The following is a 27201-nucleotide window of genomic DNA, read 5'->3' as shown; positions in this document are numbered from 1 at the left end:
CTGTAAACCTGTCTAATGATACTGTTTACCAGTTACTGGTAACTAATAATTTTACCTCTAATGAAAGTTTTTTTGCTGTCTGCTTTTACTGAACTTGCAAAATTCTTTCAAATGAACGGAAAGGCCCTATCGGGCCGCTGTGCAGGGAGTCACCAGGGCTGCGGGGTTTGGGCCAAAGGGTGTGAAACACTTGAGAGCGTGGAATTTTCTCTACGAGAAAGCAGCATTAGCTCTTGAGCAATCAGCATTAACTCCTGAGAAATCACTCAATACCCTCCTGAGAGCGCTGTGGGACCGCAAGGGTGAAGCCCTGAGGACAGAGCTGCTGGTGCCTGCCTGCGCTCGCAGCCTTCGCTGACGCTTACAGCCTGCCACAGAAACGCTGGAGTGAGATAGCCAGAGCCTTTAAAATTGGATAAGAACGAACAACGGAAATGGTGTAAAATGTCACATCCAGACAAACAGAATGAAACAAAGGGAATTTTTTTTTTTCTCCCCTTACAGCAGGACGAAAGTACTCACAGGAGCTTCTTATCCCTTCCCTGGTCGTTTTTTTTTTTTTTTTTCCTTCTCAGGTTTCTTTCATGCAGGGAAATAATTCTCTCTCTGTTGACACCTATGCAACCACAGATGTGTCAGCATGAGCTGACTGGGTAGAAAAAGAAAAAAATATTTACCCCCAGCATTTCTGTGATCTGGTGCATTGCCGTTTACTGCCGTGATTTATTGGGCCCCTTTACATATTTTTAGCTTAAGCTTCTCAGTCACCCAAATGATTTCCTCTCAACAAATGAGAAATACCAGTGAGCTGCACAAGTTCACAGGGAAGAGGGTGGAGGGGGAAAGAATCACGGTTTCCACTCCCCCCCCCGCCAGCATCTGCCTCAAAAATGGGAGTAATACACCGGGGGCAAACCCCCCGAGATGGATGTTGAGAGATGCTGGGGAGCGGCAGGGTACCCCGGGGGTACGAAGCACCCCCACCTCCCCTCCTCGCCGCGCACGCCAGCAGCCCCCCGCTCCCCCCAGGACCCCGGGGGCACCCCTTCTCCCCCGCCGCCGTGCTGCCTCCGTCCCCCCCGCCGCTAACGGTGGGCAGGCGGTGGGCTGGGGAGGGGGAGACCGGTGGCTGCAGAAATGCAGCATCAGCACGGAGATTAGGCTGTCAGCCTCCAGAGCACTTCCCTGCGAGGGAGCAGATAAGAGGGAAAAGGTGAATGGGAACACTTGTCACAGCAGATGGCGGCTTTGATTTGCAGAAGAAAGCCGGGGGGGGGGGTGGGGGGGGGGGGGGAGTGGAAAATAGGGAAGGGGAGGCCGTGCCTGCCCGCCCCGTCCCCGCCCGCTCCCCCGAGCCCCCCGGCGCCGCCCGGGGTGCCGCAGCCCCCCGCCCCCGGGCCGGCCCCCATGCCGGTGCGCCCGAAGTACTTGTTGACCTTCCCCGCAGACTTTGTAAGACGAAGTGTGGGGTTTCGGCAATCCTGGCCGCGTTATACGTTTTATTAACGTTATGCTAATTAGCTGGAAAGCCACGCATTGATTTTCTTGAAAGGATTCAAGGATCAAATATCCATGAATAGAGCTGGCAAAACCTAATCTACTAATGGATTTAACTTAAGAGAAATATAAAGCTCATAGAAAAATATGATTATTTGGGGGCTACTTAACTAGTACTTATCTTTAAAATACTTTTACAGAATTTCCATATTCCATTGAGGTGGAAAAAATGCAGTTATATTTTTAAAACATATTTGGCCAATAGCTCCAAACAATGCCTTCTCTTCTCTTCTCTTCTCTTCTCTTCTCTTCTCTTCTCTTCTCTTCTCTTCTCTTCTCTTCTCTTCTCTTCTCTTCTCTTCTCTTCTCTTCTCTTCTCTTCTCTTCCCTTCCCTTCCCTTCCCTTCCCTTCCCTTCCCTTCCCTTCCCTTCCCTTCCCCCTTTCCCTTCTCCCTTTCCCTTCTCCCTTCCCCTTTCCCCTTCCCCTTCTCCCTTTCCCTTCTCCCTTCCCCTTTCCCCTTCCCCTTCCCCTTCCTCTTCCTCTTCCTCTTCCTCTTCCTCTTCCTCTTCCTCTTCCTCTTCCTCTTCCTCTTCCTCTTCCTCTTCCTCTTCCTCTTCCCATTGCTGACCCATTGAGGTGCTCAAATTCTCTGCCACAGCCATGAGCCGATGATGGCTGGTTCAAACCAGAGGCAGAAACACCCCACAGCACTTACCCTACCTGCAGAGGGGCTCATTTTCTGCTGACATACCATGGCTGTGCCTCCATTTGCTGGGATGGCATTTTGTCCTTTTGCATCAGGGAAAAACTTGATTCTGCACCTTTTTGTGCTACAGTGTGGAGTTTCCTCATTGTAAAACCCCTCCAAATTTTCAGATTACATCTCAAATGCATAGGGTGGACTCCAAGGAGAGTGCCAGGAGGGCACAACCATGCCGGGGATGGAGGAACACATGTCCCATGCTGACCAGGGCTAGCAACAGGCAACACGGGGGTCCTCCTCTCTCCCAGCGGAACCTCTCCACCTAATATAAAGCCACTGTCATTGTGTCCAGGAGCCCTAGTCACAGGCAAGGCTTGCATTGTGGCAGGCACTGTATAAGCACAGTGCAAGAAAGTGGTCCAAACTACAAAGAAATGAGGCTTAGCAGGAGAAAAAAAGACCCCAGGCAAATGGGGACAGGAAGGAAATACAAGGAAATAACAGGAAAATAGTAGTCAGCTGGACAGGCAGTCTCTCCAGCACACCCACCAGCAGTTGTCCAGCCTTTTATAGATACCATTATAAAGGATAGTTTCAAGGCGGGTTGGACAGCGATAATAAGGCAAGTTTGGCTATGGCTGCAGGGGATGCATCTTGAGCACAAAAGGCAGCAGGAAAGAAAACAGAGAGACACTTGTTTGAAACTTTAACAAGGCAACAGGGAAGAAAACACAGAGGCACTTGTTTGAAAATTTAACAAACGATCAATAGAGACCAGAAAAGTGTCTGACTGGAAGTGGAAGTAGACATTTCATGAGTACATAAGAGATGGTGGTGACCCAGTGGTGTGCTAGCTGGGGAATCAGTCGTGACAGGCCTTGGAAATGAAGATACGTAGCTGGTGTTTGATGCAGCATGGGAAGACAAGAAAGGGGGGGCAATCCCTCAGGACAGACTGGGCATGGTCAACATAACAAGTCATAGAAAACTTGGATCATGATAGTGAAGTGATTTGATGTGTTGGGACATCTGGGTAGGTAGGTGAACTCGTAGACAGCATAGCCACAAAGTTTCAGAGGGTCACACAGCTCCAAAACAGAATTTTTAAATCAAGACTACCGAATTTGTTGTGCAGACAATTGCACTGACACTTGGTTTTCTCTTAGGCATGAATATGAACTAGCAGACCTGAACCAGGGTGTACTTTGTGCTAGGAACAAAACTGAAGCTGGGATCAAGTGAGCAGAAATCTGAAGTGTGAGTCTCCCCTGCCATTGTACGAGAGAGGGCACTGTGCAAGCTGTCTCCCAGAGCTCTCTCCATGCTGTTTTCTCTCAGTGGCTCAAGATCAATTGTGCACAGTTCACTAGTAAAAAGACCCTTATTTTAACTGGCAGCAGCAGGCTCAGCCTGTGCTGCCATTCTGTCTTACACACCACTAACAAGCAAAGCCATCCAATTTGAAATTAGCTGCCAGTCCTCAGGATCTTGGGTGTGTCAGAACAAAATCAAGCAGGGCAATCTACGCTGGGCTGGTTATTCAGTGCTCGCTGGATGAAAATAAGTATACCCTCCATTTGAGTTAGCACAATAAGCAAATATAACTTTAAACCAAACTTTCATACCTGAGTAATATAATCAGGTGGATTTCTACATTACCACTTCTGACATACAATCATTCTTGAAAAAGTGGAATCTGGTCTCCATGTGAATATGTCTCTCTGTGTTCCTCATTGTTGTATTGATAAACCCCCTTTTAGCTAATGAACGGCTGCCATTAGGTTACACTGGTGTCTAAACTCTGAGGTGTAGTGATTTTATTTACTCACCCCAGAAGCACGATTGCTCTCTGTCCCTCAAGAAATTACAGCAGCTCCACCATCACACAGCTCCAGGGCAATGCCTTGCTCTGGGATACCTCAGCAGAGAGAGGTCATTTCAGAAGAGTTACAGTAGCCTAAAACTTGAGCAATGAAGTGGCAGGTCAGACCCATTGGGTTTGTGATAATGCAGTTGTCATCTTGTAATTTAACCAGTCTGCTTGGCCTCTCTTCCATACATCACACTCTCACAGTACTGTATACTTGGGTTCTTAGACCTATGCAAGTCCTGGCCAACAGTAAAGCTCCAACCTCAGCTTCCCACTTCAAGCCACTATTTTTCTCCCCAAAACTCCCTCAGAAAAGTCTCTGCAGTCTTCCCCATTTCTATATCTAGGGCTAAAATTCGCCACACTTCTGATTCCTGGATGTGGTAACCCTCGCAGGTCTCAAATAGATTTTGTTCACTGCAGCAAGGAGATCACCACCTTTGAGACAAACTTTAGAGAGAGTCCTCCATAACATGGCTCATGCCTCGGAGTTCTTGTATGCTGCACCCACCTACTTTATGGTCAAGAGGTTCTGATATGTGAATAAAAAATTGCATGTATTCTGGGTTATTAGAGGGTTATTTCATTGCTTTTTCCACAGATGGCTTGTGGTACTCACAAAGGAACCATCACAGTGCTGGAAAACATCACCATCAAAATGTTCATGATGTTCAGCTCTGTGACTCCTATTTCATGGGACTTCAGGTTTTGCAGACATTTGGCTTTCTCAGGCTCAATCCAAACCCAGGGCTTGGAAGACAAGAGCTGACTGCACATGAAATCAAAATGATAATGGTGGCAGGAAATAACTGGGGGAGATGGCAAAAGTGATGCTCGCCGTCTGGATGGAAGGAAGCCTTGCCCTTTGTTGCCCGGCTGGAGAAGGCCTCCTGGATTTCCAGATGCTTTTGAATGTTCCAGCAGCAGCAGGAGCTACGAGTGTTTATTTCCCCTTCTCCTATCTGCTTGGTGAGGAGATTTCAACCTCTTGTCCTGTTGGACTGTGTCGCCATTGTCTGTGCTTTTCTCATCTCCAGACTGGATCGCTGCCATGTGGTCTGCTCAGCACTACGTCTGAGGACCACTCAGAAACTTCAGCTAATTGCAGTATGCAGCTGCCTGCTTACATATCCACATTTCAGACACAAACCATAGAGCGCAGATGGTACACAGGCTGCGCCAATTTTCAGTTCATTTCCAGGTGCAATTCAGGCCTTAGTTTCTAAATCTCCTTGTGATTTGAACCTGCCCGTCCCCCAGAGACTACCTCTGCCTACGAACACTAGGTCCACCGTTGAGATGAGCCGAGGCATTTGAACTGACAGTCCCTGGAGCAGCACATTTGGAAATGGCTTTTTTCTCAGCAGAAGGCGGCCCACAGCTCTTGAATTTGCTTCCTTCTGTGGTGAACCTTCAGGGCACATTGCAAAACTTGCCTCTTTTGTTAAGCTTTAGTTTAATATATTGGGGTGGGCTAAGAAGGGAGGTTTTGATGAGGATACTTTTACTTTCACTGTTGTCATGGCAGTATAATTCAGTAGAGGATATGAGTTTTGATTTGTTTTTATTTTAACTTTAGCTAATGCAATCTAAGATTGTGCACAGCATAAATGAAATCAAATAAATAAGTACAATTGCTTCAGGCCAGTGTTGTTTACTGGAGAGCCAGGGAAGGAAAGACAAGAGTAGAGTATTGCTGCACTAGAAAGAATTAAGTACATATGACCAAAGGAAAAGGAGTAGGCCAGGTTATCTCTGTATGTTCAAGCTACGGGATGCCACTGACTTGTTTCCTTGCAAGGGGATTCTTGGGGCCTGGCATGTTCTTCAAGCTCATACTGACAGTTGACTGCAATATGTGACTGCTGTTGGTCTAGAGAGGAAAGGACAGAGATACTGACCAAGACACACTGTCAAAAAAAGGAAAAAAAAAAAACAAACAAGAACAAAGCATGGAGTACAATAACAAATCACAATGGCGTTAGATCCCAAAGACCCCCTGGTCAAAGAATTATCCTACCTTTCTTTTTCTTCTGATTTTAGTCCCCACCACGCTCCCTTTGTGTGGCTGTCTCTGCTCATTTTCTCAGGTTCTTTTCAGCTGGGATCACACATTGCAGATTTGAACTGATCCATCAAACTGAAAAATGCTTCTGGAGAAGAAATGAAAGCACCTAGAAAGAAGAGAGGCAGATTGCTGAAAATAACCAAGGGTCTCAGATGATAAAGATATTCTCTCTAAAGGCACATGTACGTACACATATACACACATAGGTGAGTAGATCATGATTGCAAAAAGCATTTCTTTGTGGATATCCACAGTCTGGAAACACATCTACTAATTTTATGGACAATTATATCCCTCCTAGCTAGAGATCTGTGTATATTTCTATTTAATAAACCAGCCACAATTCATGGTTGCTTTTGGGTCTACAATGACAATTGTAGACCTTCTGTTCCCATAGCCGTGTGTGGCAGAGAAGACTTCTTGCTTAGAGCTCAGAGAACAAAACTGTGGGCAAAACACACAGAAGAACTCACCGCAAGAGCCAGGAAAGGAGAGAAACCCAGCTACCTAACCAGGGAGCATCTAACCAGGAAAGCACATGAGATGTCAGCCCTTTGAAACTGCACTTTTTTTACCTGTAGGAAAGCTTTGTTGAGGGATTTTTGCTCTCCAGTGGCGTAAAGGGGACTGAAAGCTGCCTCAAACAGGCAGCAGGTTTTTTGTTTTTTCCTAGGATGGGGATTGGCATAGTGTTGGAAGAAACAGTTTTATACCATCTGCTTCCCCCTCTGGTTCAGAGGAGAGGCAAAGGACAAGAATGCCATGCACCACTCTTGGCAGCATGATTTACAGCAGACCAATTTAAACTCCTGCCAGTAAAGCATTTATACTGTTAGATCATCATGTCTTCTATCATCATGTACATGACTATGCCTGTGATCACACGGACACAGTAAAGATATGCATCCATAGGTTTACATGTTTGTTATCCAAATTTTTAATTTTTGTGGGGTTAAGTAACACCATTTTACTCTTATTTATGGGTTGGTTGGGTTTTTTTCCTTGATTCTTCTGTTAGCTCTTTGTAAATACTGAAAAATTTCTCAGTGGCATTAACTCCACAGCTCTTGCAACATGCACAGTCTTTGGCTAGGCTTCAATCATAAAGAGACGGCTTAAAAGGACTTTAAAAATCACCTGTCTGGCTCTCAGCTTTGTTTAAAACTCCGTCTCATGCTACATTTGTAACTGAGTCCCCATCCCAGACTAGATCTGTTCCTTCTTCCATGAGAGACTTTCCCCACCATGACCATAAGCCTATGGGAAATGCATACACTGCAAGTATGCCCCAGCTCACCTACACCGTATAAATGGGACTGACATATGCATGTAATGCACACACCAAGATGAGCTATGAATATAATCCATTGCCACTGTCATAAAGTAGCCACCAATAGTCCCAGTATCTTCAACAAGTTCTTCCTTAAAGACAGCCTCAAAGTTGGCTTGCTCTTCAAACTCCAGAAGAAGTTTGGTTTTGTAATTCTCTGCAGCTCTCAGCCCTGTGGGACCAATGCGATTCCACTAACTTGAACTCACTCTTCCATGTGCCAACATTAAAGAGCTGACATCCCACAAGTCCAGAACTCGATGGGAGGAAAGGAAGCAAAAAAACATTGCAAGTTGGACTTGTTACATCAAGAGCAGGAAAGCAGCTTTACATATTGCAGTCGGAGCTCATCCTGCCCCTACAAACTTCTGTGAAGACTTCCACAGCAAAACCCACCAGCAGGACAAAGGCAGGAATCATTTCCTGCACCAAGGGGATCAGCATCTGCATGACACTGAGGACTGTAGTTGGGAAATTACATGTTCCTACCTGACAAAGTCATTTTGGGTGCTACCTGAGTCAACCTCATTAGCAAAGCTTAATTGGAGAGGCACATGAACAACCCCGACAGAAGAAAAAGGCTATTGTTTGAGAGCAAATCTCAAAGTCATGTTGCATCTCACTAGCTGCCAGGAGAGCACAAGGCAGGTTAGGACAGGAGGCTTTCCTGGGGGGCAGAGGACGCTGTTTGTGGTGCAAGTAGCCTCGTGCAGCTAGACTTGTCAAAGCCGTATTCTTGTGCCGCAGACCCTGACTGCTGCACCCGAGCCAGAACACAAATGGACTTCCCCCGGTGCAAATGTTATAGCCTTGGCAGGAGAGGACCTTGTCTGGAGGTTGGTATGAGTCAATTGTAAGGGGCTTTTGTGTGCGTGCACGTACGCGTGTGTGTGTGTGCAAGCGGGTGTGTGCATTAACAGAGTATGCTGTCAGGGACTGATTTTCAATGATGTAAGTCTCCTCTAACTGATAACACTCTAAATAACAGGTGAGTGACTCCTGGCAAGAAGGAGATTGTCTGACCTCATTGTTTGCCTTTTCCCCCCTCTTTGTTCTTCACAAATAAAGGTTTTTTAATAAACTGAAAGGTCCTCCGCTCCTGCCTGATGATAAAATGAAAGGAACCAGTGAGGTATGGTACAACGTGGCAGCAAAAAAAGAGAAGCTCATCAGAAAATAACAAAGGTGCAAGTTAAAGATAAGGCAGCTGTCAGAGATTAATCCTGCTGGCCTGATTGTTTTCTTTAATACCAAGGCCTGCAATAGCAAGCGATAAGTTTGCTGAGTAATTTGGTTTTTGGTGAGGAAATAAAATTCAGGTAGGCCTCATAATTGATTTCCTTTTCTTTAGTTTTCTAAACATTAAACAAAAAAAAAAAGAAAAAAGAAAAAAGAAAAACCCACCTCTGCTTTGACTACACTTTCCTTTTTTCAAATTTGGTCCAAGGCTGTGAGCTTCTCCATAGGCCGGGTCTGCAGGAAGATAACTCGGAGGGCAAAGCACCCTCTCCTTGTCCAGCATCCTCCTGGGAATACTTTTGTTTTGTCCTAAACACTAACTGCAGCTCTTGAACGTGATTAATTCTGCCTGATGTTGGCCTCATTTTACTGTCCGAAAGTGGGCAAAACATGAGGTGGTGGAAAAAGCAAACTTCAAAAGAAAGTTGGTGCTGCTTGTCACCCGTGGGTTATGGCAGTACCTGGCCATGGTGTTGGTCACTGCTTGTGGAGGGAGCCGTGCAGAAGGAAGGTGTGGTCCTCATCGGGCTGGAGAAAAATCATTACTGGCAAGCTGTGGTGGCCATCCGAGGGGTGGCCAACTGGTGCACACCCTCAGCTCACCGCAGTGGTATGTCGGGGCTCCCGTCTGGTCCCTGCCCCTGGATGTGGAATGGGGAAGATGGCAAGTAGGAGAGGTTACCTACCGTGCTGTGCTGGTGAAAACCCGCTCCCCACCCAAACCTTCCTCATTTGGGGGTGCACACAGGCAGCTGTGGGAAGCCCGGGCACTCCTCAGGCAGTGGCTGTGGGAGGAAGCAAGAGAGAAATGAAGTCGAGGGAGGAAAGCCTTTACAAATCAGGGAGTCTGTAGCAACAAGGCAGAGCTGCTCTCGAGTGAGATGATGATCCTGAGAAAGTGTGAGTGTGCATGCACGTGTGTGTGTGTGTGTGTGTGTGCACGTGCGTGTGTGGTGCGTGCGCACAGGAGGCAGCAGCAGCAGAGCCTTATTTATTGTGACAAAATGAACAGCCCCCAGGATGCTCATCCAGCAGCTAATTTCTCATCTTATCTATTATGTGAATGAGATGGGAAAACAGTTTCCTGTTTTTCACAGATATCGCTAACATGAAAGATACAGAATGAATTCCCTTGAAAGCCATGCAGTCAGATCCAGCCACAGACTCATTTGTTTCAATGGAAGGAATTAATGCAGTCAGGGCTGCCCATTGATGGGAAACAAGTCTATAAAGCTCTTTATAGAAGCAAATGTGCTGCCACCACCTCCAAAATGGATGAAGAGCTTGGCGGACACTGTCTCCCCATCCATTGATGATGATGATGCAGACGCATGCTTGTGCACCACATAAGCACCCACATTTAAACCTTGTTGTTTCCCTTATTCAGAAAAGGTATTTCCAGTGTTATAATGCAATTTTGGTGCTACATGAAAAGGGCAATCTGTACCATGGGGCTACCCCCACCAAAGGAAACCTTTGCCTCTGGGGCTCTTCTCAGGGTTTTACACGAGGTGTAAGGGTAAGCAGTGGTGGGTGTGCTGAATCACCAGTCCCCAGCACTCAGAGTTTAGGGTCAGGCTTTGGAAAAAGTCCTGTGTCCAGGGCAGAGGAGTTGGGCAAGCTATATTAAAGCCAGGCTATCATGAAAGCAAGCCCTACATCTCTTTTAAAGCATAGACTCACAGGAAAGCCTATTAAAAAAAAACCCTGTCTGTGTATGTCCACAGGCAGTCAGTGGCCATGACCTTGCCGCAGCTATGGCTATGCAGGTGTGTCATGGAGCAGAAAGTGCAATATCGTGTTAACACTTTTCAGGTAATTTCTGCCCATTTTATGTTGGTTTTCACCTCTTTCCTTTTCCCAGCAGAGGGAGCACCGGGGCTTGGATGAAAAGAAGAGGAGGCGGTACCAATCTCATGGAAGAAATCAGGCAAAACCTGATAAGCCTGGCAATAACCTCACTGCAGTGATCCTTTCCCTGAAAACATTTCCCATAGGTGTGGCACCCACCCTGGTGCTGTCAGGGGCACGGGGGGATTCTCCAGCACAAGCGGCGAGACACTGAGCTGACCCACCGCCCGTGGGGTGGGATCCACAGCCTCACAGGCATGGGAAGAGGAGAAGGGAGATGGCGGGCACTGTCCATGTGCTGGCATTGTGGCTGCGGCAGGCACGCCACTGGGGACGGGCTGCCTGCGTGGGGTGGGCTCCCCTGGGTTTGCTGCTCCTCTTGCGGCTCTTGCTCACATCACAGGGGACCTTACCGCCACAAAAGCCATGTCCCCACAACCTCCGCTCCCCTCGCATGGGCAGGCCAAAGCTCTAAGTGACAGCACCCCTTAAAAGGCCTCGTAACAGGTTTCCTTTTGCCTCCTTTTCCTCCTTCAAAGGCACAAATGGGATTAAGAGGAGGGGGAGGACCCAGCCTCCTTGAGGACAAGACACCTTCTCAAAGGGCAGTCCCGTCCCAGCCCCTGCTCAGACACGAAGTACCACTTTTGACCGTATCAGGGTAGGATAGGCACAGCCCCATTGCACCACACACAGACAGACTTCTGTCAGCTACAGACAACAGGTCATGATCTCCATTCCCTGTGACCCCACCTGCTTCCCTCCTTTTTAAACTTGGGTTTTTGCCCCTCCTGCTTTTTTATTACTGGCTGTAGAGGCAGCAGGAGCTCTCTGCCCTCCCTTAGCCGAAAGCACCTCTTACCCTGTGCAGGCTTAAGTGCATCTTCTGACCTGCTATAGCTGGGGGAAGAGGGAGAGGTGCCTGCCCCCTGCAGTGAGATTAGGGTTTGACCCACAGGCCAAGTGATGTACAGAGTGCAGCAGGCGTCCCTGCCTGCTGCCTTTCCCTTGCTCGCGGCCGATGAATCCAGATGACGCCTGGTGTCAGAGGCTGGGTGACAGTGGGTAAACAACCTGCAAGAAAGGGGAGCAAGAAGGAGAAGTGAGAAGGGGAGGAAGAGAAAGCTGAAGAAGGTTAAAAGAAATGAAAAGAGACAACTCTGGTACCTTAGCACGCTACGAAGAGATGCTTCAGTTATACTGCAGTATGGCACTAGTGTAGGAGAAATGAAAACAAATTCAGCCTACAGTCCTAATGAAGTAAATTCCAGAGTGGGCTGAGACCTTAACTGATATAAATGAGGATCATTATCTTCACTCTGCTATTCAGCTCAGCCCAGGGCAAGGAGTGCGGAGAAAGGAGGGGACAGCCAGGGGTGTGACCGTATGAAGTACAGCCCTGCCACCCTGCTGTTGTCCCGTGACAAGGAGACTCGTGCAAAGGGCCAGCGACAGCGCTCTGTGCGAGCCGTGCGGGCCATCTGCAAGGCTCAGCCATCCCAAATTTTGCCCCAGCTCTCAGTCCAGTGAAGAGAAGTGCTTCTGGATGCCAGGCTGGCAGGAGGAGTGGTGGCTTTCTAGAGGGATGGAGTGCGAGCAGCTTTGCATTGTTTCCCCGTGCATCCTGCCAGGCCACCAAGCAGCATCAGCCGCCTGCCATGGAGACTTGCTTGGCCTCAGCCATCTTCCTCTCTCCGGCAGTCCCTGCTTGGGCTGTTGGGGTCAGCCCTTTTCACCCTGGAGACTGGGCTGCGCACTGGGAGGTAAGAAACAGCAGGTACAAAGCAAAGCGCTTCTCACGTGCCCAGGACGGCTTATTGCTTACCCCCAGGATGGGTGAGGTGGGCATGATTTTGATGCTTCCTGATGTTATACAAAAAAATGAAGCTATGCATTGGTGCGAAGCAGAGCAGCACATCTGCTCAGCAGAGCGGGGCCCTGGGAACGAACCTCCCCCCTCATCCCACTAGCGGGATGCAGACTCCTCGGTGCAGCCCAAGAGTGGTTTAAGCTGCCCATTGCACCTGTGCCTGGCCCAGCCAGGCTCACCTGGGAGGCCACCTCTCCCCACCAGCCATCCATCTCCTCCTGACAGCAGTGCCCAGCCACCCTCCCACCGACCTGTGATTTATGTGGCGTGGAACTCGCCACCACCGGAAATTAAAACGACCTCAAGATTTGCCATATTCAACATAAAACCTAGATGCTTGCTGCCCTATCTCCTAACCTTGTCTTCTTCTGACCCCTCTCCTTCAGCTCTTTCCATGCTCCTCTCAAAGGAGCGATGAAGGGATGTGGTAATATGGCAGGAGCCCTCTCTTCATCCTCTCCATCACCATATCTACATGTTAATACCTCATATCATATTTAATACCGACAGCATAGCTTGGCTTAGGCAGGTATGACATGTAAGTAGGCAGCGACTTACACAGGTTCTGAGCATTTACCCCTAATGAGAAGAGCCAGAGCCCAGATAGGCCTGAGAAAATAAAGGCAAAATACAATAAATTTACTGTGGCCTTAAATCAAACTCTAAACAGGATTTTGCCTTTAACATTTCTCTAAGACCCAGGCAAAAGCCTCTCATCCAGACTTGATGGAGACATTACCTCACATAAGCGGCTCTGCTGCAGGTCAGGGTAGTGGTGACACAATTTTAGAGTGAATTCCTAATGAAAAACTGAAGGCTTTACCCAATTTAATCTTTTTAGTAATGATCTCAATAAAAGTCCCATGAAAAAGATACTGAAATGAAATAAAAATGAATTAGGCATTTTCATCCTAGAACACGTTAGCATTTTGAGGTCAAATTTTGGAGTTTTGAAATTAAATTCAAGAATCTAATGTCAAAATTCTTTTAGGTGGTTCATTTCAATTTTTGTACTATTTGTATTACTTACCTATTACATCAGGATAGTTCTGATAACTGACAGCAAGGAATATGATAAAATTTCAATAATTAGCTCCCAAATTAAACAAATCACCAAGTGAACTAGTAGTGAAATGCTACAAGGCAAATTTCCAAAAGTGAAATTTCAGAGAAAATATTTAAAAAAACATATTTCTGGTTCAAGCAGCATAGAAATAACACACCCAGTGAACCAAAAATTCAGTTTGAACCATCTGTGGTGAAGGCTTGCATCTGAGCACTACTCCCAAGCAGGCAGGCAGCATGCTTGGTTCTCTTGGAGGATGCAGGCTAGCACACCTTGGGGTAGGAGGTCCTCTGTGTGACCTCTCCCAGTTTGGTCTGTGTGGCTGTAGGAGAGGGAAAGGCATGAAGGAAGATGGATAAGAGCTCTAGCAATCCACTTGTTAAAAAAAAAAATCCGTGTTTCATTCTACTTCAGTGCGCAGGACGGCAGTGGGCACAGTGTGGCTTTTTGCATGCTAGAAACCCAATCCAGATGCTCATTTTCACCATCAGGCCACAGTAAATGACTCATCTTCAATCTCAGCCAGACCTGGGGATAAGGGTTAGGCCAGAGTTCACATGAGGGTTTGTTTATCTTCATTTTTCTCAGTAAGGCCGGACCAGAGAGAGTTGGATGTGGGTGGCGTGGTTTTTTTTTTAATTCACAACATTTGTGTAGCTGTAACAGATTTCCTCGATTGCTTCACATCTAGGTTAGCGAGATTTAGACAAGCACAGTGTAATTTAACTCAAGCGACCATGTCAAATAAACTAATCTCGCCCCAAAAAACCTTTTTCTTTGTCCTGCTCTGAGAAAAAGCCGTCCACAATACTGTGGTGGAGATGCATGATCCAAAGGGGTTATGATAAAGGTGCCAAACCCTTCTTGATGTTAAGTATGCCTTGCATCAGGACCACAAGTCTCGCAGGTGCAGTGGTACCTCCTCCTTTTCAAAAGCACTGGCAGCTGCTTTTGCTCTCGGCACGCACACCTCCTTAGTGCGTGCACTAAGCACTATGGAACACGTTTCGCAAGCAATTTGCTGTAAGTGGTTGCACAAATCAGGTTTACCAGCACTTTCTGGAGCATTTAACAGACTTTAGGGAAAAGCCCTGCAAGCTCCAGGATAGCTGGTGTCAGATGTTCTCTACAGCTCCAGCCTGAAAACTCAAAGTCACCCAAAATACCAGCTTGGGAAAGACCCTACATGAGGTACATCTCCTTCACCCAGCCTGGGGAGGATGAGAGTTGTCCATCTCTCCTGTCATATGCTGGTTTCAGCCTGGCTGACCACCATGCCAGGAGCAGGCAGGAGGATGGCCATGGCCTGCCCAGAGCTCTGCCCTGGGGGGACTCACGCCACTTCGCAAGCCATTCCCAAAATGAGTCTTGTCTGGCGGGTGCCCCTAGAGCAGCCCCCAGGGCGCCATGGCCTGAAGCACCCCCCACCGTTGGGGAAGCAGTCTGACTTATCCTGGCTGAAGGTCTGACTCCTGATACTGAATTTCACTGCTGAGGAATTTTTGGTGCCTCAGGTGCCCAGACCAAAAAGGCCACAGAAACAAAGATACGGACATCCTAAAGACGATCCTCACCTCTTTGAACACAATTTGGTTCTCTTTGAATACAATTTTCTTTTGTTTTAAAATCTAGGACAAAGGTGGTTTCAACCCAAGCAGAGTGCCTAACCAACACCAAAGAAAGAAGGAAAGATTGGGAATGGCTGGTTAAAACCAGAAGGACCCAGCACTGCTATATTATTATTTACAATCTACATGATTTTCGGGGGGATGTGGTAATTTACAAACTGAAGAAGACCAGATCTCTGCCCTGAGGAGCTGTTTTAGCTTAAATTAGGCAGACCAGGCATAAACAAGTCTGGGTGACAAGAACATCTAGAATTTAAATAGTAAATATTAAAAAAAAAAAAAATTAGTGCTCGAGGCCACATCCTTTAATTGACAGCAGTTCAAAGGCAACTTTCCCAGGGGTAAGCCATTTCATAACTGCCTGCTGTGGGATTCTTCTCTGTCCCCCCAAAGCATCTGGCTCCGGCAACTGCGGCGACAGGGCTTGGAGCTCGGTGAGCCAGCCGCTGAGCCATCTCCTTTGACGTCTGACCTCTCCTCTCAGCCATCTCCTCTCAGATCTGACTGCAAAGGAGGTGGGTCCCTAAAAGGTGGTGCGAAACGAGAGGGAATGCCAGAGGAAAAGTCCACCCAATTGCAAAACGCTGAAGAAGGGGTCAGGGTGGGAAAGTTTGAGCCAGTTGTGAGTCAGACCCTGGACAAGGACGCTGGAAACCTGGATTTCATCCCAGCTTTGACCTTGGACAAGTTCCTCTGTCTCCATTTGCCTGCTTCCACTCCCGAATGTCGTCTGCCTTCATTATGTTGATTATAAAACTCTTTGGGACAGCAACTGGCTCTTGCTACACACTTGTGCAACACTGCTCACAACAGGATCCTAATCCTCACTCAAGTCTGCTGGCATTGCTGTAATGTAAAAAAAAAAAAAAAAAAAAAAAAAAAAGAAAAAAGGCATAAAGACTTCAAAATCTAGGAAAATGTTCAAAGACAGGTGACTGCAGGGAGTTCAAATGAATGTCAGCTAAAGAACTGATTTCCAGTGTCGCTACTAATCATTACATGCAAAACAAATAGCTTAGAAAACCCAAACCTGGCTTTGAATGATCATTCGGCGATGGCTGGGACACATTTTTCACCTGGGAACAACAGAGAATTTTTGCATTAAATACATTTTAGTTGGAAAAAATTTCACTTCTCAGGATTTTCCCTCCTTTTTGCAAAAATCTGTCATCATTTTTAATAAAATTAGCACCAAAGTTACTACGGAGTGGTTTTGCTCTCTGAAAAAAAATACTTTCAGTAAATTAAATATCTCAAGAGTTATTCTGCTAACAAATTTCATTAAAGGATGCTGTGGCCTATTTCACAAGAAATAAAAAAAGTCCATTCTGGTCCCTGCACAATGAAAATAACTTTGAAAGTTCAAAATTTGATTAAACTGTTTTCCCGAATCGAGGCCTGCTCTATTTTTCATGCAGTGTTGACAAGAGCTAGATGAGAAAGAAATCCAGTTTCCATCATCTATTCAATCTCTGGCCTCTCTAATGATTAGCAAGAGCGTCTGTTTCACTGGTGTTTTCCTGTTAAATAGAAATTCATCCCACAGAAACACAACTCGAAACTATCAAATCATTTCACAACTGACAGATGGTAACAGCTATCCATGCAGCCCTCAGCTGGTTTTAGCCAGAGACGTGGAGGTAAGAACTGCGGTGTCATGATCAAACGCTGTACGCTTCATCCATCCTTTAAGATTTCCTCTCTGAAATAAAGGCACAAAAAAGCTGCAGTCACACAAACCCATTGGAAAAGCCAGCTTACACCCCATGCTTTGCTCTGTCTTGCAATTAACTTCTTAATTAGGAAATATATTTAAAAAAAATGTTTTCAAGGGAAATTGAATTCTCTGTTTATGGCTCCCCTAAATGAATTATCCAGCACACAGAAAAAAGTGAGCAGCAATAGGAGAAAGTTCAAAGACTCGGTATAGTTTCTGAAATCCAGATGAAGCTGTTCCCCACCACAAGGAATATTTCTCAGCATTGTCCTGTCTGCTTATAGAATGACTTCGTTCAGAGCAAACAAGCCAGGAAGGCCGAGGGGCATGGTGATGAGCAAGACTAGGTGGGAACCCATGTCCTCCCTGCACATTACAGTGTCAGCCAGGCAAGCTGCTGACCAAACGTCGCTGCTCTGTAATGGCCACTCAGCAGCCTCTTTGGAAGCAATTCGTGGCCTTGGTCCAGTGTCTGAGACAGGTAACATTAACTAACACCCGTGCTGGCAGGCTCAAAATGGCGTCCAAGCATCCCGAGGCACGGATTGCGTGAACATCTTGCATGCAGATCTGGGGTGCCTCTGGAGGCGAGCGCTGCGATGGAAGCCTCCCTTGCCGCTGCTCTGGCTTTGTGCACAGAGGGCTTTCTGCTCTGGGGGTCCCTGTCTGGCCGCTGCCATACGTGCTAAATTCACAGGGGAGGAAGAAGACAACATGCTAGACGGAGGCTAGCTAGCCATGAACTTGCAGCCTTGTCCCTCGCAGACGTTTGGCCTTTTCAGGAAAATTTCTGTCATGGACTTTGGGTGCCACTTTCAAAGCACCTGAGAGAAAAGGCAACATTTTTAAGTGCTCTTCACTAGCATTTTTGGGTCACAAATACAGGCAGCCATGAAACACCCATAACATTACAAAGCACCCTTCACACCGTGCCACCATCCAACACCTTCAGTACCTCACTTGTACTTGCGGAACAGCCTTCATGGCACACATGCAGCCCAAAAAAGTTTGAATTCAGGAAACTTCCATATAAACTACCCTAAAAAAACCACTTCAATTTTCTAGCTCCTGGTACAGTGACTCTCATGAAGCTGTGGCATTCAAGGAGGGTTTGTATGCAGCACACATGTATCATTATCTGGACAATTTTTCTTGTGAGGTTTTTCTCCTGTCTCATTGAAACGTCTCCACTGTACTCCTGCCCTTGCCTTAACCTTTAGGGCACTAACAAAGAGCAAGCAATGAAGAGCCCATAATGTTGTGGAAATAAAATACAGAGAAAACACTTACGCAGAAAGAAGAAAAAAACGAACAAAACACAACCTGAGTTTTTTACAAAAAGCTGCGTAACTTGTCTTTGGGGCTGGAAGAGAAACAAATGCATTTGCCTCAGATTAAGGAGAACTAAACCCATCTATGTGGAAGCTGCAGTATTTTAGCCATCAGTACCTTTGCACCGATACAAAAGAGTGGCGGCTGTATATCGTTAGTGGCTGGCGGCACTGAAAACGCGTACGTACCTTCTCGTATCTAGCCTGCTAGTGAGCTGAAGGTCTGTTCATTTTTTACCTTTAGGCACCGAAAGGAAATCTTCTGGGTTTATTTTAAACACACGGAAAAATGAAAGATGAACGTTTCTGCGTTTACCTGTGAAAAAGCAGGAAAGACAGGGAAAAGGGTCCCAGCGCTCTGCCCTCATTTTCCTTTGGTTTTGCAGCCGCATCGGCAAAGAAATCGCTGGTCTCTAGGTTTGGGTTTTTTGAACCATCCGCTCCCAAATTCTTGAGGGAGCACTGCCACCTACCGGCACGCGCCGGCCGGCCGCCGGGGCACGGCGGGGCCCTGCGGGGATGTGCGGGGTACGGCGGGGTACGGCGGGGTACGGCGGGGTACCGTGGGGCTGGGGGGGGCTGTGAGGGGCTGTGGGGAGCAGCGCGGAGGCTGCCCCCCCCCCCCGCCCCATCCTCCCTGCCCCTCGCCTGCGGCACTCACACTGCATCAGAGTATTAATGGGGGGGGGGGGGGGGGATCCGTGCTTCCCCCCCTCAGCGCTCGGAGGAGTGGATATTACGCCTCTGACTGAAGGCTTCCTTTTGCTGAAAGGCTGAAAGCAGAGGATTTTGCCGAGGGGTTGCAACCGCGGAGAAAATGCAGCGGAGGTGTCCAGGTAGCGGGGGGAGCGACGTGGATTGCTCAACTTTTTGGCACGTCGGTCCTTGTTCACTCACTGCATGATTCCCTTCACCACAATATCACGTTTTGTGCTTGAACACTTAGTGGGATTTAGTTTTATTTATTTAATTACATTACAACAACCTTCCTTGGTGTGACCAGCGGATGCCTGGTTGCTCCCCGCACCGCCCACCGCACTGCTGCCCTGCTCTTCAGCCCCAAGCTGGACACCCAACTTTCACGCTTCTGCCTCAGGGCAGCAGGCTGGGAGGCGGTGGTACCCCCCAGCTATACACCCAGCTGCTCGGGGAGGACCACGGGCGATGTCCCCCAGCGGCTGCCCGAGAAGGTCAGCAAAATCCTGCCACACGCCGTGACAGCCCAGTCAGGCGCTGGAGGCCTGAAGTAGGAGCAGTAAAGCAAGAGCTCCGGGGGGGGGGGGGGGGGGGCGGAAAAAACCAAACCACACCACCAAACCTCTTTTCCTCTGAGTGTTTGTGTGTGTGTGAGTGTAATTTCCATAATAATTGTGTCTGTTGTCTGCAGACATGAATTCATTACAGCAGGAGGTAAGAGAACAGCCAGCGTCAATATACATTTCAAATTCCTTGCTACAGCCTTGATTTATAAGGCATAACCTGAAACACTGACTAGCTCGTTGCCTTTCAGTGAACTGAATTTAGCATGATAGCTGAGAGGACTGAAAAACAAATGAACAATTTTTTTTTTTTTAAAGCACTCCACCTCTGTATTTTTAAATGTTGCTAGCCATGTTCTGGGTATCCCCTCACTCCCCCCATTCCATCCGCCTCCTTTCTCCTGTGCATGCTCCATCGGCACTTGCACTAATCCAGGCCCAAAAGTACTAAATTGATTCACAGTAATGCAGGCACCCAGGGGCAGAATATTCAAGGAACAAATGAATTAATCATCTCGGAGCCTCCATGCCAACCTGTATAAAAGCTCATGGCTCAGAGCGGTGGCGATGATGGGCGCAGCCTGGCCCCTTGGCTGACCACAGGCCCCGGGTCCTGCAGCAAGCACCCCGTCCACCCCGGGTGCCGCCGAACACGCGCATGGAGGCTGCCGGGTGCACGCCCATGTGAGATGGCACGTGCACTTGCACGGGTGCTCTTTGGAGAACTCCAGTGTATAGAAATAGGTGTAATAGGAAAAGGGAGCCCTGCAGAAAGAAGGAGGTCTGCAGTCATTATAAATGGACCTTCACGGCAACAACAACAAGGAAAAAAAAAAAAGCTTTCAGGGAGAAACAGAAAATAATGTTTTGCAATTACAGTCCACAGCTGCCGCAGCTCCAGCACGCGTGCTATACACAGGTGCAGCTATTATAGCAATGAATAGCACGCACTAAAGGTGCCATCCATATGGGTAATAATACAAGGGCTGAAAAGGTATTTTCATTTGCAGCCTGATGCTGGGAAGAAAAAAAAAAAAAAAGAGTAGGCTATCTCTTCAGCCACCCAGGTCTCAGCCTTATCTGAGGCTGTGGAGTACTAGGTGGGCACTAGCAGAGGAGCTCCTTTCACCATCTGACTGGCGAAAGTCTCCTGATGCACCAGGTAATGTCCGGAGTCAAGACTATGAGGTTTTAGATGGTAGGAAAACTGGCAGCTTTTTCACTTTCTTTGTTGTGAATAGCGAATTTTTTAGAAGTTTCCTCCCTTTGTGTCATTTAAAACACCTGAACTGTGAAAGGTGCTGGGAGTAGGGGAAGGCAGGAGTCTCTGCCCTGGTCTCTTCCCTCTCCCCCACCCCAACACCCACGCTCTGGCAGCACCGCTTTGCCAACTGGAGCAGCAAGCCCCCTCGCTGGAGTGAACAAGGGAGAACTAGAGACAGGAAGATGGCCGTGGGACCCCTTCATTAGTATTTTGCTCTTTCCTCCCTCCTCCACATGTCAGCCCCACACAGCGGCAGAGTGGACCGGACCATCCGACCTCCAGAGATCCCCCCAGGCTCAGTTATGGTGCTTCTGTGACTGCAAAGTGGCTGAGCGTTATTTGGCTCCCTTGTGGCTCACGGCCAGTCTCCGCTGATGTAGACCTGTGACTCCAGAGGCACAGGACGGTTATTTCTCTGCAGCCTGGTTCGTCCCCTCAAATCCTGTCACTGTGGGCAGCTCTTGGAAAGAGGGTGTCCCTTGGAACACAGACTTAGCAACCCACGGCTACCCAGACAAATGCTTTCCAGGCTGTTTTACCACACACATCCTTTCTTCAGACAGGGGAGCTGTTAAAGATACTTAGCAGAGAGCTAAGCGAAAAGCAGAAAAGGGCTTACCCAGTGCAATCTGGCATCTTGCCCCATGGTGAGCTTTTTTTTTGATCTGTAAGCCACTAAACATTTTTCCGCTAGCAGTGAAGATGCCTAAATTGCACGTATAAGTCTCTTGATATCAGGTTTGCCTTTTCCTCACAGAGCTCTTAGCAGTTGTCCACAGACCCACAAGCATTCATAGGTGACAGACCCCTGACTTAGCATGCAACAGGGACAGATTTCATGGGTACAAGGATGTCCTCATGCGCACTCACCTCTGCCAGCTCTGAGCCCACGCCAAGGTCCACGTTGCCGCAGAGGCAGCTAGTTTAAAGCTAATGTAACTAAGTCCACATGAGCTGCTGTCACCATTTTGACTTGCAGTCCAGACACAGACCAAATGCTTTATTCAATTTTTTTTTTTTTTGACCTTGCATAGGAAAAACACAAAATCTGTGTTACGTGTCACTTCAGCCTCAGTGCTCCTGCCCAGCTTCATCTGGGCTTTCTTGGAACAACCTTGGCTCGGACAAGCCAGCCGAGCATGGGGACTCAGGCGTGAGGTTCAGGACTGTCCTACTGGGATTGCCTGACCCAGCACAGCGTGGGGCAGGGGTGTGACATGTGAAGCATAGCCCCATCCTCTGCCCCCCGGGGTGCTGGGGAAGGGTCCGGATGTTTTCAGACCAATAATGCCAGGAACCCGCTGAATGCAGGCAGGGGAAACAGTTACCCCCAGCACCAAGGCAAAAGCATCCTCCAGATTCCTGAACAAGTCCCAGTTCACCAAGGTAGGCAGAACCAAGGTCTTTTTATAGGCCTTAAAATTGAGGGAGGCATTAAAATTAATTTGAAAACTTCGCAGGAAGCTGGCATAATGAAAACAAAAGTGGATTCATGCACTGGCTGGCATACCCTCGCCCTGGGAAAGAGCTCAGGCAGCCGCTTCCAGAAAAGCTGGAGCCTGCTGGAAGAGAGCACAAAACAGAAAACACTGCTCAAAGGAAGCTCACAGACAAAGTGGCAATGTGGAAGAAATTATAATCATTAATACAGCGCCTGAAGTGTGCAGGGGACTACAGAAGACTGAAAAAAAGACCCTGGATTTGATTTTCTACTGCCCTTCAGCAGCAGCAGTCATTTCACACCAGCGCAAAGCGGGAGCGCAATGTTCATGGCGCAGAACAAGTGCACTTTACATTGCTTTCTCTCTATTTTCCTGCTGCAAAGATCCCAGAGAAAGGGTTAATCAAGACTATTTGTCCCTGACCACTGGGGCTTGGAGCCTAAGCTAGGACATAGACCATAAACAACAGACAAAGGGAGAGGGAAGCCACTGAGAAGGGCTGACACATTTATCTCTGGCTAGGACAGAAGAGGGAATAAGAATAAACTGAGGGCAACAGCCAGCGACCAGCTGCAGAAAAAGCACAGAGTTACAGAAAAGAAAAACTTATTTCATCTCTTCATTTGATTGGACTCGAGAGTTTTGCTATAATCAATCTCTTCTAATATCAAAAGCAAACCCAATTAGAGCCTTAGGTAATAAAATTTTAAGCCTGTAGTTCAGATTCAGCCACCTCCCTATATGCTTCATAGCAGGTCACCAGCAATAAATAAATAGATTGATAGGCAGACAGACAGAACAGGTATGAAATGCTACCAAGGCCCAAACAGTGGCTTTTTGCAGTGGCACCAGCTTTCAGCAGAGCAACGCTGCACCCCCAGGGTGTTCTGGGTCTGTCCTGTGAAGTCCCACCATGTTTCAGGTACTGCGGTTTCTACAGAATGAAGAGGGTTAAGATTTCAGTTCTTGCTTGTTGCTCCCTGAAAAGCTGTGGTTTGAATTAAGAGGCTTCTCACTCAGATTTACTGTGAATGGGAATATGTTTCTGCTGGGTCTGACTTCAGATGCAGATGAGCACCAAACCAAACTGCTGATGAGATTTTCATTTCTAGTAAATTAAGCAACTTTAAAAAGGTCTAGATTACTTTTGGGGTTACAATAATGGGAAAAGGGGCACGTAAGGTATATATTTCCCTTGGTGAATTAAAAATACATACTTTCGCCTGTGATTTATTTGCCGCATCACGTCCAGAGCAGCTGAGGTTTGCATGTTGTACTTCACTCTACCACACAGTTGCAGCCTGCAGTTTTACCACATACAATAAAGAAATCAGAACTGATTGATACAGGGGTAACAAAAATTTCAGACATGCCAAAGGAAAGGAGTGACTGAGCCTGACCTCTTCCCAAAATGCCCAAGTATTCCTTGCTTCTGGTTTGCAGGCCGTACAGCAGCATTATTATGCAGCTAAGTGTCTCCCATGGGTTGCACCTCTGTGACAGGGGAAGTACCTTCTGTCTCTCTAAAGTCTGGCTTTATAAGGCTTCACAAAGACATTGGGATGTATAGTAGTTGTATCTTAATGTGTATTTATGTTCTGTGAGAATGTTTGGACTAAGCTTCTAATAGCAAAAAAAAAAAAAAAAAGGGAGGGGGGCAGTGTTCAAAGGAATAGTCTACTTCCACCTAAAACAAAAAGCAAATAAACACCACCAGAACAAACTTTATGGATATATCTTTTAATTTATTGTTTCTAAAATAGATGAGGAACATTTTGTATCTGACTATCCAGAATATTTTTCCAGCTCAGAAATATTTATCTCCTGACTTAATGCTCTCTCAGCAGTCTGAAATCCTTTGAGTCATTAAACGATTTTATCCTCAAGTCATTCCCATTAGGGGAATATTCAATTTAGAAACTTGCCTCCTGCTCAAAGTTTGCATGTGAAATTCATGGTTAAGATCCCTCCTCGCTGAGTTTCAGGTCAGTGCCCTACCCACTGAAGAGACAGAGATATTTAACAATTAAATAGTCCTCTAGGCTACGTCTGTATGAGGCAGTCCAGGAGCGCTCCCCAGCCTGGGGATCTACGTGCCCTGACTGTTTTCACTCCAGGAAGGTATGGTGTTATCCCACCTCTCCCCACGCTCCCCTTCCCGCGGGAGGGGAAATTGCCTGCAAGGGTCAGGAGGGACACGCGGTGCCCTCCCGGTCCCCAGGATGGGCAGCTGGGGTCTCTGGCCACAGAGCCAGCCCAGCAGCCTAGGGCAGCTGAACCCTGCTGATGAGCTGGGAACGAGCCCCAAAACTATCTCATGGTGCCTAAATGCCTTGCGTAAATCTGTTCTCCACATCAGGCTAACATTAGCACCCAAGAAGTAGGAGCAACCTGGAAGGTGGGAGGAGATAAGGGCATTTCTTTGCCTCTTTAAAGATGACACAGTTCTGCTTGTAGGAAGCAAGTTATTTTTCCATTCTCAAGCTTTTGATATTAAGAATTAGCTATCCACTTTCCAGAAAACAGGGAATTAGTCTTTCCAGACTACATGTTTAACAGAGAAGAAATGAATCTTCATGAGCTCAAGACATATTCCCTCTTCTTCCCTTAGCCCCTCACCCCCTGCCTCATATCTCTTCTATGCAGTTTTTCAAATAGTTTAATAATATTCACAGGGACATTAGATTAATTGGATTTTAATTCCAAATGACTGTGAAAGCAGAGAAGTGAGTCACCAGTCCATGCTAATGAGAAGATCTATTAAGGACCCTTCTCTGATAGACACATAGAGTAGGGTTATAAATATTTCATATTCAATTAATTGAATTTTGCCCCCTGTTATATGATGCTGCCCTGGAATGTTAATCAACTGGGACCAGAGAGAGAGAGGAAGAAAGAGGAAAAAAAATTTAAAAGAGAGGCTTTAAACAACATCAGAGCCATTCCCATCCCCAAATCGTCCCAGTTCACACAGTGCCTACACATCAGAGCGGAGGCTTTCATACAGACTGCATCTGGTTCCATACAGTGGATAAATTAATGTTAATTAATCAGACAGTCATTTTATGAAGAACTGTGCGCAAAAGGTTATTCGAGCCCTGCTGCAAATAGATTTATAGGTATAATTGCCATGTTGAATGACCCTCTGTACATAGGCTCATTAAACTGGCCATCAGTCAAGAAGTCTAATTGAGGCAGGCCAATAGCACGCCGCTGGGACCGCGCGGCTGGCTGCAAACAAAACCGCTCCGCAGAAGCCAGCTCTCTGAAAGCCGCCGATAATGCCGCTTCCCATCCTCTGGGCAGTTTCTGCCACCGTCCCTCCTGCCAGCCAAAACTGTGGGCAGGAAGGAGAGAGGAGAAAGGAGAGCTCCCGTGCTCATCGTGGCTTTACATCATTTGCAAAACACGTCAGGGGACTGGGTGCAGCGTGGAAACAGTCCTACCGACACCCGTGGTTTCCAAAAGCCTTTCTGGCCTTCGCAGCTGGGAACAGCTTGAATGTGCAGGCTTCAAAGGCGCCGAGATCAGAAGGTGAATATAAAGACACTAAAGATTCTTGACATTTCATGTTTTCAGAGCACCTCTTGATCTCATTGGGATGGGGGGAAGCCTGGGATTGGAAATGCCCCGGACTGGCAATCGGGCACACGCGTACACCCAGAGAGCGGGGCGCTTGTCGAGGCTGCAGTCCCCTCCGGCAGTGCCACGCAGGTCCTGCGGCTACGCTGTGGCAGACAGTCCTTCCCACGGCAGCTGTGTCCGGCCCTGTGGCTGCTGGGTCCGGCGCAGACTCCTCCAGGAGCAGCAGGCAAGCCTTGCCACCGTCTCCGGCGGCAGGCACGTGAAGCCGTAGACTGGCACTTCAGAAACCCGCCTTTCACTCCTGCTTGTGCTACAAGCTCCCTGCTTGAGGTTCCTTGTCGCAATCTCTCTGGATCTCCAGTCCCCACCTATGCAATTATCTCTGCTGTCTGCTGCCCAAAGCGATCTGTCTTTCTGCTTGTGGCTTGTGCGAGGATCGTCTCTTATTTCACGTACCTGAGGAGCCCTGCGCCCGGGTTTTGCACATTGAGGGCTGAAGTTGCGAGCGGTCTCTCTCACGCATGCATGCTGCAGATGGCACGTGCGTTCACGGGGTGAGGAGGAAGCGTACGGCACCCTGAGCTATCCTGAAGCGTCCTGGGCAGCCCCTCACCTGGCTGCCCTGGGCAACCAATGGATCAGGCCAGCCAGAGGTGCCTGTGGGTGTCAGAAATGGGCTTTTTTTCTCTGGGCTGCTTCCCAAGATACCTCCAGGGGAAACCTGCACCATCTGCTGCACACTGAAAGGTGTCATTTAAGAGTGCTGGGGCAAAACAAACCACATCAGAGCCACAGAGAAGGAAATCAATTAACAGAATGTGTTCACCTTATCTATTCCTATACTCACGTTATTCACCACATCCTTTGAGGCTGCCTTTAGTTGTGTATCTCCCTGATCAAATATAAAACAGCCACATAACACCATCTTTCTCAAACACAAATAAAACAAAGCAGAAAAACTGAAGTGCACTAATACAGAAGCCACCAAGGCAAGAATAAATAGGCAACTTTACAAACAAAGAGAAATCCATGTGCCTCAGAGCAGTGGCAATGTCGCCATCTGAAGATGTTTCTGATGAAGAGGGGTACCAGTTTCCATCACTGGACAAAGCAAGGCTTGCTTAGCATGTCAGGACCCTGGCAGCGTTTCCCTTCACCTTGTCCTACAGTGACTGGTTTGGCCTGGGCACGTTCCAAGCACTTTTTGCAGTGCCGCTGGGCACAGTATTTACCTGTACAGCATCTGACAGAAGCTCAGGAAATCCAGCTGTGGGCATGGCATGGTCCTGGATCTGCTGCCTGCCATTTATGCCAGGGCCTCACGGGCAAGCTGCACGGCTCCTCATCCGTGTGCAGGGAACCACCCTGCAGTAGAAAAGCCTCCAGGCAAGCCTGGGGTCTCACTTTCAGAGCTGCTCTGTGGATGGACAATAAATTGGGTCAGTCTCAGGGCACTTCTCAGAACTGATTTTCCCCATCC

This window comes from Pelecanus crispus, chromosome 2 (genome assembly GCF_030463565.1).
Source record: "Pelecanus crispus isolate bPelCri1 chromosome 2, bPelCri1.pri, whole genome shotgun sequence".
NCBI classification, from domain to species: domain Eukaryota; kingdom Metazoa; phylum Chordata; class Aves; order Pelecaniformes; family Pelecanidae; genus Pelecanus; species Pelecanus crispus.
The sequence above is the reverse complement of the archived record's forward strand: the minus strand, read 5'-3'. Positions refer to the sequence as shown.